Source organism: Phalacrocorax carbo, chromosome 9 (genome assembly GCF_963921805.1).
Source record: "Phalacrocorax carbo chromosome 9, bPhaCar2.1, whole genome shotgun sequence".
Classification (NCBI taxonomy): Eukaryota; Metazoa; Chordata; class Aves; order Suliformes; family Phalacrocoracidae; genus Phalacrocorax; species Phalacrocorax carbo.
In genome coordinates, this window is record NC_087521.1 from 18,625,850 (window position 1) to 18,644,373 (window position 18,524).

At 40.7% G+C, this 18,524-nt stretch overlaps 1 protein-coding gene across 1 annotated transcript in view; it reads right to left on the reverse strand.

The window, feature by feature from the left end:
- KCNK10 (potassium two pore domain channel subfamily K member 10) overlaps positions 1-18,524 on the reverse strand; it is a 67,679-nt gene that overhangs the window by 9,562 nt on the left and 39,593 nt on the right. The window lies entirely within an intron of this gene.

Sequence of the window (18,524 nt, forward strand, 5' to 3'; positions counted from 1 at the left end):
AAAGATTAAAGGGGGAATCTAAGAAGAAAACAATAGTTTTCTGTGATATAATCACTGATGAGGGACTATTTCGATTTACTAATGAAGGTGCTGATTTTACTCTTAAGGTGGCTAAGTGCTAAACAGGCAGCATCACCGACATCATCTTGCTCATAGTAATTCAAACAACCTACTGTCAACCTGCTCTAATGCCAGGAGGGTGAGGACGGACATTCACATGAAAACACCCTTATGAGTGGAATTTAGTTCTTTTGCATCTTTTCCAACAATAATTGTGACCTCACTTTTTCCTTATTTTCTATTACATACATGGGGGGTCTTATCAGTTTTGATCTTATCCAATAATTTCAGGAGTTAAGAGAAATCCTTTCTTTTTTTTTCCCCGCTTTTCTCTCTCTTTGGTCCTACAGATCAAAGTTGATGAACTGGATTCTTCTATGGCCCCTGCCCTTTTCAGGTGAATTAATTCAGGCACAATTTTCCTGATCTGACTGTTGACAACAAAAGGACCACACAAGGTTCTTATGTTCCCAAGCTGAGACCTCAGGGACGATACATATTCCTTCAAAAAAAGAGTAGGACACATTAATTGGATCAAAGGATGCTGCAGCCATTTATCAGACTAGATTAAATGCTAAATATACGGAACATATATATTTCCACGAGCAGAATATTTCATATATGCTTATTCCAAGATTTTCTAGCATCACCTCCCATTTCACAGAAACACCCCAATATACAGTACTACTCAACAAAAATAGCACTGGAACATTTGCTTCTTCACAGGGAGCTCAGATGGCTCCTCCATCTTTCAAATATTTTCTTTTCTGAATTCCTGACTAATATCCCCAAGACTCCAAGCAAGTTGTTTACCTTTTTGTCTAGATGACCAATGTCATATTTTTAGTGCTAGTATAATGTGCCTACACGGAACATGCTGTCCTCACCTCTCCACAATGCTCTGTATTTTGGGGCACTCCTCCAAAGAAATGTATATCTTTAACATTTCTTTTGTCCCCTTCACCTGCTCTTAACTCTATGCCCTCTCCTATGCTGCAAACTGTTCTTGGAACACATTGCCTCTGCCCATGCATTAATTAAACAGCTTGCTTTCTAAATCACCTTCTCCAGATCAAATATATTAACAAGAGGAAAGCCAGTCTTTGTACGCAAAGCATAAAACAGAATATCACACATATTGGTTCTATTTTTTTTCTCTGCCACAAACGCTGGGTATGTCCTTAGTCAAAACATTTTTGCTAGGCTAGTATAGACAGTGCAGATAGTCATAGCTTCACACTGCTTGCCTTTCAGCTCAGTCAAATGTAAGCCAGCCATGATCCAGAGCCTGGCACATACTTCAGTAAGGTGCGATGCCCATCTCAACAGGCTGTACAGAAAGACTGTCACAGCACTGGGCTCACAGAGCACCTTGGTGATGAGCGGTATGATCGCATCAATCTCACTTCTGCCATTACCTCTCACCGTGGATTTCCTTCTAACTTGTCCTGGCTCTTTCACATCCAAAGTGAGACTGAAACTAAATGTATTTTAAATATCACTAGTTTATAGAGAACATCTAAGAACCATATAATAATCTTTTGTTCTTCTGTGTTCTCTGAACACTGCTGGTTCCATCTGGCTCCAACAGACCCACAACAGAACACTGCTGAACCCCTCGGACAAGATGGTGGTACCTATGGGAAAGTGCAGAAAGGGCAGAAATGCTGGACAGACAGAAGAGGAGGTAACAGAGGAGGGAATGAGGGAATAACAAGGTCGGGGGAGATGCTCCATGGTAGAACAGGTACTACTCGGGAGGGACTGCAGCCCATGGAGAACCAGTGATGGACCAGAGGAAAAGGGTTGAGAAAGGAGCAGCAGAGAGAAGCCACTGAGTCCTGACCCCAACCCCTGTGCCACTTGCTGCTGCAGTGGAGGGACTGAGTGTGCCCTGTGGCAATAACATGGGTGGAAGAGAGGTGTCTGGAGTGGAATGATCCTGGGAATGAAGCTGAGCCTGGAAAAGGGGGACGAAAGGTATTCTCGATGTTTGTGTTTTTTTCGTTTCCAAACACCCAACTCAGTAATTAAATATTTATGCTAATTGGCAATAAATTAAGTTAAATTCCACAAGTCAAGTCTATTTTGCCCGTGACAGTACTTGGTAAGTGATTTTGCTGTCTTTATTTTGACCCATGAATTTTCTCACTCTTGTTCTTCCTATTTTCTCCCCATGCCACTGCGGGGAGGGGAGCGAGCAAGCAGCTGTGTGGGTGCTTGCTGCCAGCCAGGGCCTACTCACCACATCAATGAAGAAGGCAACATCCCTTAAAAGCATAGCAGCAGAATTCTAAGTAATATATTTTAAAATATAGACAACATTTAAGACACTGTGGGTTAAGAACAGTGGTTTGAACCATTCCACTACAGACAGGCTTTCCCTGCTGTCTAACCAGCTCTCTTAGTGCCTCGGTGCTATTTTAATTTTCATGTTGTATAAAGAATGCTACTATTGCTGCACAAGAAGATGCAAAATCCATCCCGTTTCTTAACTGTAGGAAGTACCATAGGGAAGACAGATATAAAAAGCTGTAAGCACTCATATTTGTTACTAAGCTTTGGAGAGACAATCCAGGGCCTAGGTCAGAGTAAAGAGGGATTTATTTTTTTTTACATTCCTATTTTTCCCTTTAAAACCACACTTCTGTGGGGTGTTTGTTTAAACCCAGATGGAACATGCAGCAAGCTTCTCACAGAGCAGCAGCTTTCTCTAATGATATTTTTGTAAATCCCTAGGCATGGATCTTACTGCAGTCATAATGTGAGTACTGATACTGTGTTATGAAAACACAGAAACCCTGGCTTAGAAATTTTCTAGCCTTGATATACACCTTTCTGATTGTCCTCATTTTGTCTGATATAAAGTTAATTTTCCTCCTAGTAGCTGGTATAGTGCTGTGTTTTGGATTTAGTCTGAGAATAATGTTGATAATACACTGATGTTTTAGTTATTGCTGAGCAGTGCTTACAGTAGTCAGGGACTTTTCAACTTCCCATGGTCTGCCAGGTGCATAAAAAGCTGGGAGGGGACACAGCCAAGAGAGTTGACCCAAACTGGCCAAAGGGATATTGCATACCATATGACATCATGCTCAATCTATAAGCTGGGGAGAGTTGGCCTGGGACAGGGACTGCTGCTTGGGGGTGGGCTGGGCATCGTTTGGCAGGTGGTAAGCAATCGTATCATGCATCACTTGCTTTGTATATTATTATTATTATTATTACTACTACTACTACTTCTTATATTTTACCTCATTTTATTTCAATTATTAAACTGTTCTTATCTCACCCCACGAGTTTTCTCACTTTTACTCTTCCAGTTCTCCCATTCCACCGGAGGGCAGTGAGTGAGCGGCTGGGTGGTGCTGAGTTGCCAGATGAGGTTAAACCATGACACCAATCTTCTTCCTCTCTCTAGAAACTACACATAGGGCTTTCTGATACGCATTAACTAATTTTTGCATGTTGCTTATTATGCTGCTGAAGAAACAGAAATAACAATAATGAGCCAAACCTCTGTTCTGGCTGAGCTGTATTCAGTCCAAGAGAAAATACATGTTGAGTAAGGGGTACTTTTCTCAGACATTGGAGCAAAGGACAACAGAGGTTCATGGCACAGCCTTAATCAATTTCGCTTGCAGAGGATGATTTTGGAATGTATGCTTCTTCCTTCCTTCCTGCAACTCCCTTTTGAGTTACACCTATATCTGCCTCTCCCAGGGAGCGCAAGAATGGGTTAATAGTTGTTGTTCCACATCATTTCCCTGTACCTGAATGGATTTTACCTTACCATTCCTAGTAACCCTGATTTTGATCAGTGCTGAGTCAATGCTTTCATTTTGTTCATCTGTGCAATTCGGGGGAAAAAATAAAATGCATTTATGATGGTGCAAAGAAAAGTGCCACATAGAAGCAAGACTAGATTTATGAGTATATGCTCAGCATCTAATTAAGAAATGCACTGAAACAGAGAAAGACAATTAGTGTAGCTAGATCAATGAGAGGTCTAGTTAGCTACTGCATGACATGACCACTTTCAAAGACAGCAAGAAAAAGAAAATTGAACTTCATGTTAGAAATATCTCCTCTTAGAAGGGAGGAGAAATTCAATATTCCTTTTTTTAGCTGTTTGGGCTTTTTTTTTTTTTGTTATTTTTATTTTGTTTTGTTTTCTTCCTCTACAGTGGAATAAAGCATCCAGATTCCTTCATACTGTTGAGTTTTCAGAACATTTCTCTAGTAATTAGGAATGTAAAAACATCAGCATTTGTAATGCTAGCATGCATACTTTGTTGGACTAGTTATTGGAAGGTTGAACAGTGACCTTTTGAAACAGGGAGTAGATCTTAAGGCTAGACTTCTTGTATCTGTTTCTAGAGTGCAGTTTTCAGTTTCAGCTTAGTTTGGAATAACTGGCTAAGCAGCCTTTCCTTGCCCTTCTCAGGTACACTAGCATACATCATTCTCCACAAGAAATTATTGCAGAAGCCTCCAAAGAATATTTGTATTTACCACGAGATTTCTTATAGACGTTAACACTATAAAGATTGCAATATTGCAGTCTTTCTAGAGAAAAAAACACTATTTGTGCCTAGCCAAGTAACCAAAGAGTGAATTTTACTGTAGGTGGGATACAGATCCCAGAGGTGTGGAAGGAAAGTAAAAGGAGGAAAAGAGAGCAGCTCCCCCCAGGCACAAACACGGAAAGACTGGAAAATATCTCACCCCTGGAAGTGTCTCTCCATGCCACAATTCTCCCCCTGCTCCTCCCAGCCTTCTCCAACATTTTGCAGGAGCTGCCACTGCTTATCTGCAAAGGTAAAAGGAGGGCAGGGAGCACCTTCAAAAGGTAAGGTCTGGCATAGGGTGAAGGGTGCATCAAGTACTTTGTCCCGTGGCTCAAAACAGTTCTTATTGCCACAATGACGTGTGCATGTGCCGAGGGAAAATATGGACATGTGTATTACATTAGAGCGTTTAAAACTGTGGTTTGACAGTCCTAAAAGGTGAAGGTTGAATACATAAAGCAACATAACACTGAATTTGCCACCTCCATCCAGCCTGTTTGTAACCTGGAAGTAGCATCTCTTAAGTGAAAAAGTAGCACAGCCCTCATGCCTGGGATGAGGCACCACGTACAGGTACCCTCATGAAGCAATTTCTATCTGTTGCCTTTAAAGATCCATCACCCCCCTCACAATCAGTCTCTGATCCTTCCCCCAAGGTTGCCCATGGGATTTTTGGAGGATATTCTGAAGAACACTGTCATGGTTTTAGCTGGGATAGAGTTAATTTTCTTCACTGTAGCTGGTATAGTGCTGTGGTTTGGGCTTAGTATGAAATAATGTTGATATTATTATTATTATCATCATCATCATTATTAGTATTATTGTCCCTTTCTTTTCTGTTCTATTAAATTGTCTTTAGCTCAATCCATGAGATTTGCCTTTGGTTTTTTTGATTCTCTCTGCCATCCCACTGCAGGGGCGTGAGCGAACGGCTGTGTGGCATTTAGCTGCTTGCCAAGTTAAACCACGACAGATATAAATCAGGTTTTCAGAGATGGCTACACCTGCGTCAAAACCCTGGGACATAGGATTTGGTATTTCAGCACTGCACTGCCAGGAAAACAGAGAAGTTTCCACAGCAATATGACCAAAACTTAAGGCACTAACAAAAGGAGGATATTTGCTATTAGTGCTTTGGAAAGAGTTTCGCTTTCAGGCTGATGGTTGAAAAATTCACATTCTTTGACATTAATCAGCAGCTTCCACTGAAGTATCTTATTTTTTAAGCTTCATACAGATTATCTAAGAAACTCTAGCTGCTCAGTAAACTCTTAATCATGCTTTCAGCTCCTGTTTGTCTTGTGTTTCATGAGAGACAATTCCTTGAGACTCAAAGGATTTCTTTCCGGTGCACTTCACTGCAATTAAAAGTTATGTGACTAATACGGTTTTTAGCAAGAGGCAGGGAGGTATAGTTTTACCATTTGCAATAGTGGTTCCTGAGCATTTCAAACTATAAAGAAGGATTGTTTAACTCACTTCCTTAATAGGAAATCTGGGATACAGGCTTTGCATGGAAAAACAACTTGCCATTGCTTATACTGAGGTCATTCTGAATATTAACCTGGTTTGAAACCAAATAAGAGGTGCAAAGATTGGGCTTTGATACTGAGAAAGAAATAATGTTCATCTTTTTTTCACAATAGAAAACAGAAAAAAAACAGATAGTGGGAACAATAGGGAACAAAAGGACAGATCATATTGCAGAAATAATCCCTGATGTACATAAAAAATAGCCTGAGTATGTTCAAATTAACTGTGGAAGAAAACCCCTTCCTGAAAACTTACTTCATCATTAATCAATTGGTTTTGTGTTCTTTAAGGATGATAAAACATCCATAGACTGATCCATGATCCATAGAAGGGTTTGGAAACCCTTCTGCTCAGTGTCAACTGCCAACTACTCTCTTATCTTGCACTTAAATCAGCTTTTTAGCCACTAATTGCCTACTACACCTGTCTTTGTTTTATTAATTAATTCTGTGGAAACATTCAGAGATGCTAAAATATTAGGCAGCCTACAAAAAAAAAAGCTAAAGTAAATGAAGAAAATAACAGAGGATCTTGGGTTCATAAACTTCAATAGCTGCAGTCTATCCACAATCAGAAAGCAATGTAATGAAAATTGCTTCCCAATTGAAAAATTAACTATTACAATTTACTTTAATACAGATAGCTACCTGAACATTGATAAATAAAGCCTTTGTATTAATCATGTATTCCTGACTAGTTTTTGTACAATATTCTGTTTTTAAGAGCTGTAAGATATTATGAGCACTGCAGTTCAGTGACAAGGGTATGACTCTAGTAAGAAGAATTATTCAAGGTTTGAACCTCTAGTAATATTAAATAATGAAGAAAAAAAAAGAAAATATATTAAAAGGCCTCACATAAGCATGCAAAACAGTACAAGATTTCCTCTGAAGTGCCCTGTAGTCAACAGCTGCACTGTGCGGTGCCTAACACTCACAGAAAGAGGTATTGCATTAATATCAGTGATCATTACTTTGGGGGATGGACATCAATGCATATTGGGTTTCAGTTTTGGTGCACTGGAGCTGACTATACACTGAGTGATAACACTATATAGTCTGGATTTAAGCTAGTTTTAAAGCCTCGTTTCAAAATAGTCTTTTCTCCTCTGTTTATTATCTTTTTAGCGAGACTGATTTGACTCTAAAATTGGAGCAATTATTATCTCTTCCAGTTGTGGGCATGTTGTCCCTTCTTAGACCTGCTGCCTTCTCTTTCTAGCAACCCCAGGAATGCCCTTTCAACTACCACCAGGCTCAACACCTCCTGGGGCTTTCTTTAGAGATAGACTTACTTCAAGACCTTCATGATCCTCTCTTTGAAGTCACCTCAGGCTGATGCTATACTTCTCACAAGCCCTTACAGGCCTAACAGATGCTGTTGATAAAACCAAAAAGTTTAAAAGATCTTTCAGAGATGTCAAGATCTGAATTTAACTGTTCAGGTTAATATTAACCCTTAAATTATATGCCAATTTGCAAGAGGTTGTTGACTTGCAGGATTAAAGAAAGATGTGCTCCACAGCCAGCCCACATAAGCTTTAGACTCTAAACTTATACTCAGCATCAAAGACCAGTGGATAAGAACAAAACAGCAAAAGGTTTGCTGCACTTAGGTTATTTTCCCTGAAGCAGATTAGCTGTAAGCATCACTAACTGAATTAAATACACAGTTAGATGAAATAATATGCCAAAACTGGGATCCGCAGGTGTTGTCATGAATTTTTAGTACTAGCATACTACCTCAGCACTGTGCAAAAAAAGATACTTTCCTGCAGCTCTAACACAATAGAGGGGGGAAAGTGATCCAAAGAGTAAAACCAACATATTCAAGACCATAACACAAACCAGTGGTTGAACCTAAAATAGAATTCAGGCACAAATTTGGCTGTGGTGGATGAAGAGTCAGTATATGTAATGAAGTCACAGCCCGCACCGTTAGTTGTTTAGTTCACCCATAGGACTACCATTTGCCTGTATCTTCCTTTGGCACTGGAGCATGAGGGCTACTAAAGCAGGTCATCATCAAAAGAAAAAAAAAACACAAACAAACAACAAAAACTTCTTGCTATCTTTCCATCACCATAATTAAAGCACTGATTAGAAACATGAAAAAAGATGTAGCCGGCAGTATCTCAAAGAGAAAAGTATTTCAGAGGCAGGTATTGTAAATGTACCTCTCCTGCCTTTCATCCTCCAGTTCAACTTTGCAAAAATCTACAGTCACACTTCTGCCATTGCTAGACATACTACAGAGAAGAGCCCAGATGGCCCTGGGTCTGGACTGCTTTACATCCAAGAAAAGCAATTTGAACAACTCTCGTTAAGAAGGACATTGAAGGAGCCCAGGCAGGAAGGAGCAGAGAGAGGAATACATTTGTAGAGTACAGAGAGACTAAACAGTGTTCTTTGTAACAGATATGTTACTGATGGACTAGAGGAGAAGGCACCCAGAGTTTTCCAACCTGGAGCATGCATCTTGACAATGAAGTCCTGCATTTCAGGAGCGCTCATGGATTTTGATTTAAACAACTGCCAGACAACATTTTTGAAAGGATTGAAACACAGTTCCTCACCATGCTCTATTGTTTTCTGCATAGTTAAACTCCTTTTCAAGAGGATGGGGGGAGGAGTGCACCCATCAGAAATGGTTCACAACCCACTCCAGTGTGGTGGGAGATACACTGCTTGAATTGCTGTATGCTTGAAAAGTCACTGTGCTGAAGTCTTATTTTCCTGAGGAGAGCATATCAGCCTTAAATCGCTAGAGACAAATGATTCCAAAGAGTCTAACATCTCAGCACTGACTGTGTTTTTAAAGACAGTTACTTTTGGTCTAAAATAAAGTTTGAGGGAGACAATCTGAATTAAACAGGGGCTGTGCATTTGCTGACTCTGGTGCATCCATGCTCCGTATATTGCTCTTCCTAGCTGCTTTCTGCCACACTCTTTATAAAAAGCCTATGCAGGTGATGCAATTTCTGGATTCTTACAGTGCCTGCATTCCCTAATTTCACTTGTATCATCAGCTAATTTACAAAAAGCATGTCCTTAGATTTAAAACAGAGGAACTGAAAATGGAATTAAAATACTTACCAAGTTCATAAGGCACTCTGGATGTATTGCTGGCAAGTACTAGAGTGTATCTAGATTTTTAAATTATTCTTATGTTGTAAAGTCCATTTTCAATGAAATATGCTTTATGAGGATTATGAAGAACAACATGTTGCCTTCAGACCTCTTCTGTTAGTATTTGGCTATGCATGTATCCATAAACTTAGTGTTAACTAGCTGCAAAATTCAGATCTGGGTCTAGGATTTGTTTTAAATCACCCATAAATTTCAGGATGCTCAGATTTGAAACGCACATTCAGGTGCTTACCTACTTGGAATAAACACCACGTAAGTATCTACATATGTAAACCAATCCTTTGCTGACTTACCAGCACCCCTTTTTTAACCTTGCTCAGGGAACTGTGACTCGCAGATGGACCTTTAAGGTGTTACAGGCTAAAGAACAGATAGTGAGCTGAGATTGTTTACACCCATTTGTTCCGTGTTTGTAAATCAGTGTTCAAACACACTTATTTTTATCTATACAAGCTTTCACCACATGGGCTTTTTTTTTTTCTGAGCAAGTTATTCTGCTGTGTGGGGAGCAAAATGGAAACAGCATCAAAGAACCAAATTCCCAATTAGTGAGAGAGGCAGAGAATCACAGGAATGAAATTAAAAGTCTTTCAAGTCAGCATACTCTATACTCTGCATATTTCTCTCCAAAGCTACATCAATGTTGGCCTTTTCATAACAAAGTGATCGCCTGTATGAGGAAAATGTTGCATAATTTCTTCCTCAAAATTTTCCTGCAGGTAACTTACCAAGTCCATATGAAACATTATTTTTGCTGGTAAAAGGGAATTCTGGGAATTCTGAGGGAAAATTTCCTCTTCCGTTGTGTCATAAAATAATTTAGGTTCGAAAAGACCATGTCTACATATCTTTTACATACCTCCAGGAATGGTGACTCCACCACTTCCCTGGGCAGTCTGTTCCACCGCTAGACAAGCCTTTCAGTGAAGAAATTTTTCCTAATATCTCATTGAAACCTCCCCTGGCACAACTTGAGGCCATTTCCTCTTGTCCTATCACTTGTTACTTGGGAGGAGAGACCAACCCCCACATCGATACAACCTCCTTTCAGGTTGTCCTAGAAAGCAATAAGGCCTCCTTTTCTCCAAGCTAAACAAACCCAGTTCCCTCAGCTGCCCCTCACATAAGACCTGCTCTCCAGACCCTTCACCAGCTTCATTGCTCTTCTCTGGACACGCTCCAGCACCTCAATGTCTTTCTTGTACTGAAGGGCCCAAAACTGAACACAGTACTCGAGGTGCGGCCTCACCAGTGCCGAGTACAGGGGCACGATCACCTCCCTGCTCCTGCTGGCCACGCTATTCCTGAAACAAGCCAGGATGCCATTGGCCTTCTTGGTTGCTTGAGCACACTGCCGGCTCATGTTCAGCCACCTGTCAACCAACACCCACAGTTCCTTCTCTGCCACGCGGCTTTCCGGCCACTCTTCCCCAAGCCTGTAGCGTTGCATGGGGTTGTTGTGACCAAAGGGCAGGACCCAGCACTTGGCCTTGTTAAACCTCACAGAATTGGCCTCAGCCTATCGATCCAGCCTGTCCAGGTCCCCCTGTAGAGCCTTCCTACCCTCACGCAGATCAACACTCCCACCCAAATTGGTGTCATCTGCAAACTTACTGAGGGTGCACTTGATCCCCTCATCCAGATCATTGATAAAGATATTAAACAAAACTGTCCCCAACACTGAGCCCTGGGGAACCCTGCTTGTGACTGGCTGCCAACTGGATCTAGCTCCATTCACCACCATTCTTTGGGCCCACCCATCAGCCAGTTTTTTACCCAGCGAAGAGTACACCCATCCAAGCCATGAGCAGCCAGCTTCTCTAGGAGAATGCTGTGGGAAATGGTGTCAAAGGCTTTACTGAAGTCTAGGCAGACAACATCCACAGCCTTTCCCTCATCCACCGGGTGGGTCACCTTATCATAGAAGGAGATCAGGTTGGTCAGGCAGGACCTGCCTTCCATAAACCCATCCTGACTGGGCTTGATCACCTGGTTGTCCTGTACGTGCCCTGGAATGGCACTCAAGATGATCTGCTCCATAACCTTCCACAGCACCAAGGTCAGACTGATAGGCCTGTGGTTCCCAGAATCTTCCTTCTGGCCCTTCTTGTAGATTTGCTAACCTCTAATTACCTGGGACCTCCCCAGTCAGTCAGGACTGCTAATAACTGATTGAAAGTGGCTTGGTGGGCACTTCCAGCAACTCCAGTATGTCCACTCCCTCAGTACCCTTGGGTGGACCCCATCCGGCTCCATAGACTTGTGGGTGTCTAAGTGGTATAGCAGGTCACTAAACATTTCCCGTTGGATTATGGGGGCTTCGTTCTGCTCCCTGTCCACAGTCTTCTAGCTCAGGAGCCTGGGTACCTGGAAAACAACTGGTCTTTCTTACTATTAAAGGCTGAGGCAAAAAAGGCATTAAGTACCTTGGCCTTTTCCTCATCCTTTGTCACTATGCTTCCCCCCACATCCAATAAAGGATGGAGATTCTTCTTAGCCCTCCTTTGGTTGCTAATGTATTTACGGAAACATCTTTTATTGCCTTTTACAGCAGTAGCCAGATTAAGTTCTACCTGGACTTTGGCCCTTCTAAGTTTCTCCCTTGCTACTACTGCATCCTTTTCTTTGCCTATATATTTTCCTGACCATTTAAAAACACTGTTTACAAAACAGTGTTTCCACAGTCTTAGTACACTGAGGCACTGTTACTGGCTGAATTCTGTGGTATCAAAGTGATAATAACCAATAACAGAATGCAATTAGATCTATTGCAACAATAAGAAATTCTTACTAGATTATGGAAATGTAGAACTTCTTTCTGGTGACTGACTTTTTTATATTTCTCAGGCATTTTGTTTTGGTGGAAATGACCTAGTAAATTGTTAGGCTAAGCTCTAAACACTGAAATTTCAGCTCATAAATCTTGTATCATTTTGAAATAATACTGTGTACATGCACCAGTAGGTTGAATTTCACACCCCATCCTGAGATCTCTGTCCAGTGATAGGATGCCAGCAGATGGCAGATTGATCTTTGTGCTGGACTGTTCCCCTGTGGAAGTTCTTGAGTGAATTAAAAAAAAAAAAGAATTGTAGCTTTTTTCCTTACAGAAAATCACAATGAATAACACTATATTAAAAAAGAAAAGATAGGGTGTTAATATCCTTGGTGGGTTTTTAGCAGATGATGTAATAACAGACTGATGCTGTCTAGTAATGAAATGCAATAAAACAAAGTAAAAGAGATTGTGTTGATTTCTCGTGTATTTTGATTAGATGACAGGAAGTGGAGAGGAAACTTCCACCACTCTTTCATTAACTTAATCTGCTCAGAAATGCAGGTGTCAGGCCATATATTCAGAACTACAGATAGGATCTTACTAGCTAACATATCACTTAGGTTACAATACCTTTTTCTATTAACCATGTCCCAAGCTTTGAATTCAGTAACAAAAGTGCAAATCAGAATGATTTCACTGGTTTGCCTAAGCAGTGATCTGGATTTGCATTTCTGGTTTTGGGAACAATCTCATCTGAAAGTTTGATTCAGCTGCCAAAAAATGAGAAGAATCAATGCTGACATGGGGACTGGAAGAGAAAGCACAGGGTGGTGTCTGCCTGGCAGGAAGCAGACACGGTTCCTGGGCTATGGTCCTACTCTAGGGGAGAAAAGATAAATGGAATGGTTCAAGGAAACCTTGAGCAACTTCTCTGAACAGCAAACTTTGCTGAGAACTCACTCATCAGTCCCACACTGCAACTGGTTTGATGTGAGCCAAGGGAAAGAAGAGGAGAGAGACCAAGGGGAGAGATAATAGATCAAATGAAGGGACAGAGCAGAGACAAAGAAAAAAACCTGTATTTTTAAGTGTTCCTCCTCTGCGTGGTTACTCTCTTGTAGAAAGGTTTTTCCCAGGATCTGTTTTCCATTTAGGTTTAGATAAGGAATTTATAAAGGCAATTCCTGTCACTTGTACAGTAACAAAAGAGATCAGAGAAGCCAAAAATCTCTAAAAAGAAGTTGAATGTCTAAAAGAAAGCATAGCTAGGGTAGATCTGATGTATTCAGAAACACAAACAACAAAGTTTAGGAAAAGTAGAGCTTTGGCAGTTGCTAAAATAAGGTGTTCCATAAGCTCAGTGGGACTTCTCTTACTCCTGCCCCAGCCCCATCTTCCAACTAAGAACTACTTTTCCTAGGACTGTTTCAAGTTTAAGGTAATGCCTACTGCTGTCTTTCAGAAAAAGAAAAAAGGGTGTATATCATTTTCATAACACTTACATGTCTCTTAAATCTAGAGCAAACCGTTCCTCAAGAGATCAATGAGTGAACAGGTTCTCCAAGCTGAAAACCTGAAAGACGGGTTGCAGATGTGTCTGTTCTGGCAAGTCCGTGGTTCAGTGAAGTGTGAGCTGTTTACAGAGACATTGTGTTTCTGCACAAAGTAGTATATTTTCTTGAGGTGTGAGCTCCAGGGGTGCAGCCTTGCCACGATCCATGTCTCTGGCTTCTCACTCACACCCCTGTATTGCAGTTCACACCGTAACAGCTGTTCTGCCAGACCTGCCCTCAGCATCATGCTGTAAGCCAGAGGAGTGAAAGCAGTAACCAAGTCCAGGAACTGCTCACAGTGGTTTCACATTAGAAGCTGGAAAATCCTGGCGTGCTCATGTGCCCAAGCTGAGTGCTTGCATCTGTACTGAACTGCAAGATGAGGGAAGATCTGTCAGGTTATGCTCATCCCATCTACTTTCAGTGAGACTCTAAACACTTGTTACAAGTTTTGAATAAAGACTATCTGAATTTAGCCTATATTTAACTCATGATAATGACAGCTGCTGTGTTCTGTAACTGTGCACTCTGCCTATGGAGTGCCTTCCTTTCTATCTTTAGGAGTTTGCAGCCTCTGTATGTACAGAGCAAGCCAAAGGAATGGGGTTTGATCTGCTGTTTATTATAGAAACAGTCTCAGGTCATAAGATCCCTCACATATGTAAGATAACAATACTACTTTTATGGTTTTATGTCACCTTGGAATGCATATTTAATTTCTGTGGTGTCTAGAAAGCTTTGCCAGGTAAAAACTATTTATAAGCATTATCAACTTTTTAATTAGATTTTGAGTGTGTACATGGTTTTCTCAGATGGGCCGGGAGAACTGATTCATCACTGAACCCAGATATTGAATGCTTGTGACCAGTGCATATAGTGAATCTGGTAACCCTGTACACATATCCATTTTCTGCAGAATCACACTTGTATGCATGTGAGAACAGACTAGTAACCAGGCTCTGCCCCAGATTGTTGAAGATGGGACATATAGGAATAATCAGTAGCTGAGTAGGTAGGGCTTGCGTGGGGGATGCTTCAGTTTACGTCTCTGGCCTGGTTGGTGTTTACTTACTTGTACCAAACACGATTACTCCAGTAGGACAGACGGCAGACTAGCCAATGTACGGTGTTTGGGACACCTCTTTGTATCCCAGGCAGCGTCACTCTGCCAGTGCCTTCCTTTCCTAAAATGGTCATGAAAAGCTCCTGGTTTTACAAAGCATTATTTTGCAATGAAATACTTCCAGCCCTACTTAGTCACAAATGAATAGTTGTTTTCCTGGTTATCTACACACCAAAATAGTGGCCACATTTTGGATTACAGGACGAGCATGGCATGTGTCCAGCTCCTCTGCTGAAATATTCTGTCAATAATGTGGGGATAGTGTGTATTTGATAAGTGCAGATCTCTCTCCCCCTTTATGAAGTTCAAATTGTTCTTAAAATTCCCACAGAGCGTGTAGGCTGATCACTGCAATAGCTAAATGTGGCTCTAATTTGTGCTTCTAATTACTGTAGGTTTGGTGGGGCTCTGCACAGGTCATGTCAGAGGCAGCAGAAGTGCACTAGCACAACTCCTCCGGGAGGAATCCTCCTTTCATCCTTCCAGCTATGCCAGGAGATGCCAGGGGCAAGCTGTCCCTTGCGTGGCATGGGCTCCATGCTCAGTTACGCTGTTGGATGGAGCGAGAGACCTGTTAAGGAAATGTGTCGGGTGAAAAGACTGCTGTGCCAGCAGAGAAACCTTCCTCTCCTTCCCACCTGCCAGTGTGGGCAGTAAGAGCCACTGCCTCTTATCTAACTTCAGAAACAATCCTAACCACAATGCAAGATCAAGTTGCCTTCAAATACCATCTACCTGTACAGACAATGACAAAGTTGCAAGGATTTCAGAAGCTCTTGCCTTCCCTGACACCAGCTGCGTAACATCCCTAAGGGTGAATGGGATAAACAGAGGCATGGGAGACATACAGAAGCAGAGACATATGCACATGGAGACTTGATATATTATAATGCCCAGGAAACATGCAAAGTTTCTTCCCATTCCCTTCCCCAAGGGTACAAGCTGGACTGTCCCATATTGCCCTGAGGATCCACCAGAAGGCAAATAATACAGGCAGCTAGTGAATGCCATCTTAGAGACTCAGCTACAAGGCCTTTGGGGACAGACCGAGCACTGATTTTCATTTCTGTTAACTGCTTTTCAAAATGGGATGATTAGAACTGTATGTGATATTCATGGTGCAAGCGCACCATGGATTTGTGCAGTGGTAGAATGGTCTTTTGGTTTTGACCTTTGCTGACACTTTTTTCCCTTTTTAACTGCTGCTAAGTTTTGCAGTGTTATTTTCAGACAACCATCCACAGAAATCCCAGGTTCCATTTGGAAAAGTGAATTTTGATACTATTCCTGTATGTATATATTGGGATTTCTTTTCTTAAAATTAATATGCATTATTTTATATCACCACACTGGGTTCCATTTATCCTCTTACCATCCTTTTGCAGCTTCCATTTTAGCTATCCTGAAACATCTAGAGATGTAATTTGCAGACACTGCCACCTCCATATTCATCTTCTTGCCTGAACCATTCCAGACCATCTCTGTTAAAACAGTAAGATCCCAGCAAGGACTCCAGCAGAATCACATCAATAATGCTACCATCTATTCCTAATCTCCATTTACCCTTTAAACATGTACTGACATGTGAGACCTTCTCTCTTACCTCATCACAGCTTCATTTCCTTATAGTCTTTGATGAGAAAACTGGTCAAAATCTTTCTGGAAATTCAATTTGTTATATCACTATATCATTGATGCACACTCAGTCACCCCTCAGATAGCCCCAAAAGATTTGCGAGGCACACCACCCAACATTCTACTACATTTTTCAGTGTCTTTTTAACCTATGCTTGATCCTTTTAGTTTCCTCCTAACTATTCCCCTAAGTTTTATGTCCTCTCTTTAAAGGTTGGAGCAGGTTGCTTTACACCCACAAACATGCTGAATTTGCGTTCATTACAGAGACAGTTACAAACTAAGAAACAGAAGTTACACATTCAACTAAATTTTGTTCCCTGCTCAGGATTAAATCAAGAACTGTTACTCCACTTGTGGATTCATCTGATTAGGTCCAAATATTTATGGAGTCTAACAATGTAAACACAATGTGATAATAAATTACATAATTACTAAAATTATAATTATTATTATATTTTGCATTAGCTAACAATATAAAGTATATAACATGTATAATATACTAATGATCATATATAATATGTCAAATGTCATCTAAATAATCATATAAAGTGAAACCACTGATATTAAGACTGGTTACCAACATACATATAACTTGTAAACTATATCAGGAATATTTAATGTAGCTGAACCTCATTGCTAGGAATATTGAAAGAAATTATGATAACCCTGTCCACCAAATCACAAAAGAACAGATAAAATGGATTTATGAGAATCAAACTAAAAGGTATAGACATACATCTTGGCTAAACAAGGGGACCACAGATCTCTAAATTGCTTTGGAAGCTGACAAAATACCAAGGAGGAAAAGAAATTGTTTAGATTGTTATACACAACAAGCAACTGCATTAACTCAAAAAAAGGATAGAGCACTTTGAATACCAAAAGAGCTCCCATTATGTGCCAAAGGACTATATTCTGTGTGAAACATGACTATCAACATTCATCTGCGAATCTTGAAATACTTCAAGTAGAGCATGTATTATTTCATTCATAAACTATCATGCTGACAGTTTAATGGTCTTTGTCCACGTCACAGAGGAAGACAATATTACAGCTGACAATTAATCAAAGACTTTCTAACTCAATTCATATCATGAGTTCGAGATTGTAGCTTTAATACAGAAGAAGCAGGCTGGAAGGTTCAGAGATTCCTTCGAAGTGAAGCAGGTATAATAAGAGGCTACGTAAAAAAGAAATTAGGGATCTTAGCTACTTCTGGGTTTACAGACCCAACCTCAGCCACTTTTCAATGACCTTATTCTCTTTTCCTGAAAATGTAGGCCATTTTCAAGTGCTCTCCAGTCAGGCATGTACATGCTTACTCACCCATAACCACTAGTCACCTTTTTCCACATTTAGTCTGAGAGATACTCTTATGGCTGGTCTGGGACACTTCACAGTAATTTAATCAAAAGGGAAATTGCCCATACTCTAGTCTAATACACAATTACTTACTTTCAAAACCAGTTACAAGTAATTTGCTCTCATCTGTGGGAATGTTTTAGAAATAGGTGTCTATTAAACTAACCAGCTTGGACAGCTTCTCATCCACTTCGTCCCTGGAAAGACTTACCTCCAGTTATGCTGCCTCCAAGGGAAGCATCACACACGTCACTTCTAGAAGTTCTGCTTCAAAGAGAGAATCCCTGAAGTGAACCATTGGCAAATTAGCAAAACACCATTTGCCAGGTCTGTGGCACTGCTTGCAAAAGAACTGTTTATGGTGATACAGACTCAAAAATAGAGGGTACTGTCAACATGAAGGGAAATTATATATAAGAAAGTCTATACAGAAATCTAATATAGGATATACCCATGGTAGCCAGGGCAGGTAAATACCATGAAGCCGATTCCAGTTAGTGGCATTATGCCAGTTTTTGTAGCTGCAGGTCTACTCCAGCACATCTGTCCTCTTGCAGTGAAAGCATATCACTCAGCCATCTCTCTTCCTAAATTTGCATTCACTCCAGTAACCCTGCTTTCCAAGTCTTTTAGGCTTTATTAGTAATACAGTCAGAACTTACTCTGCATCCTGGTTCCTCCAGAAGTTAACACTACCTTCTCTCTGTTTTCAGTGAATGGACACACATGTCCAAAGCAACTTGTGGTGTTTTGAAG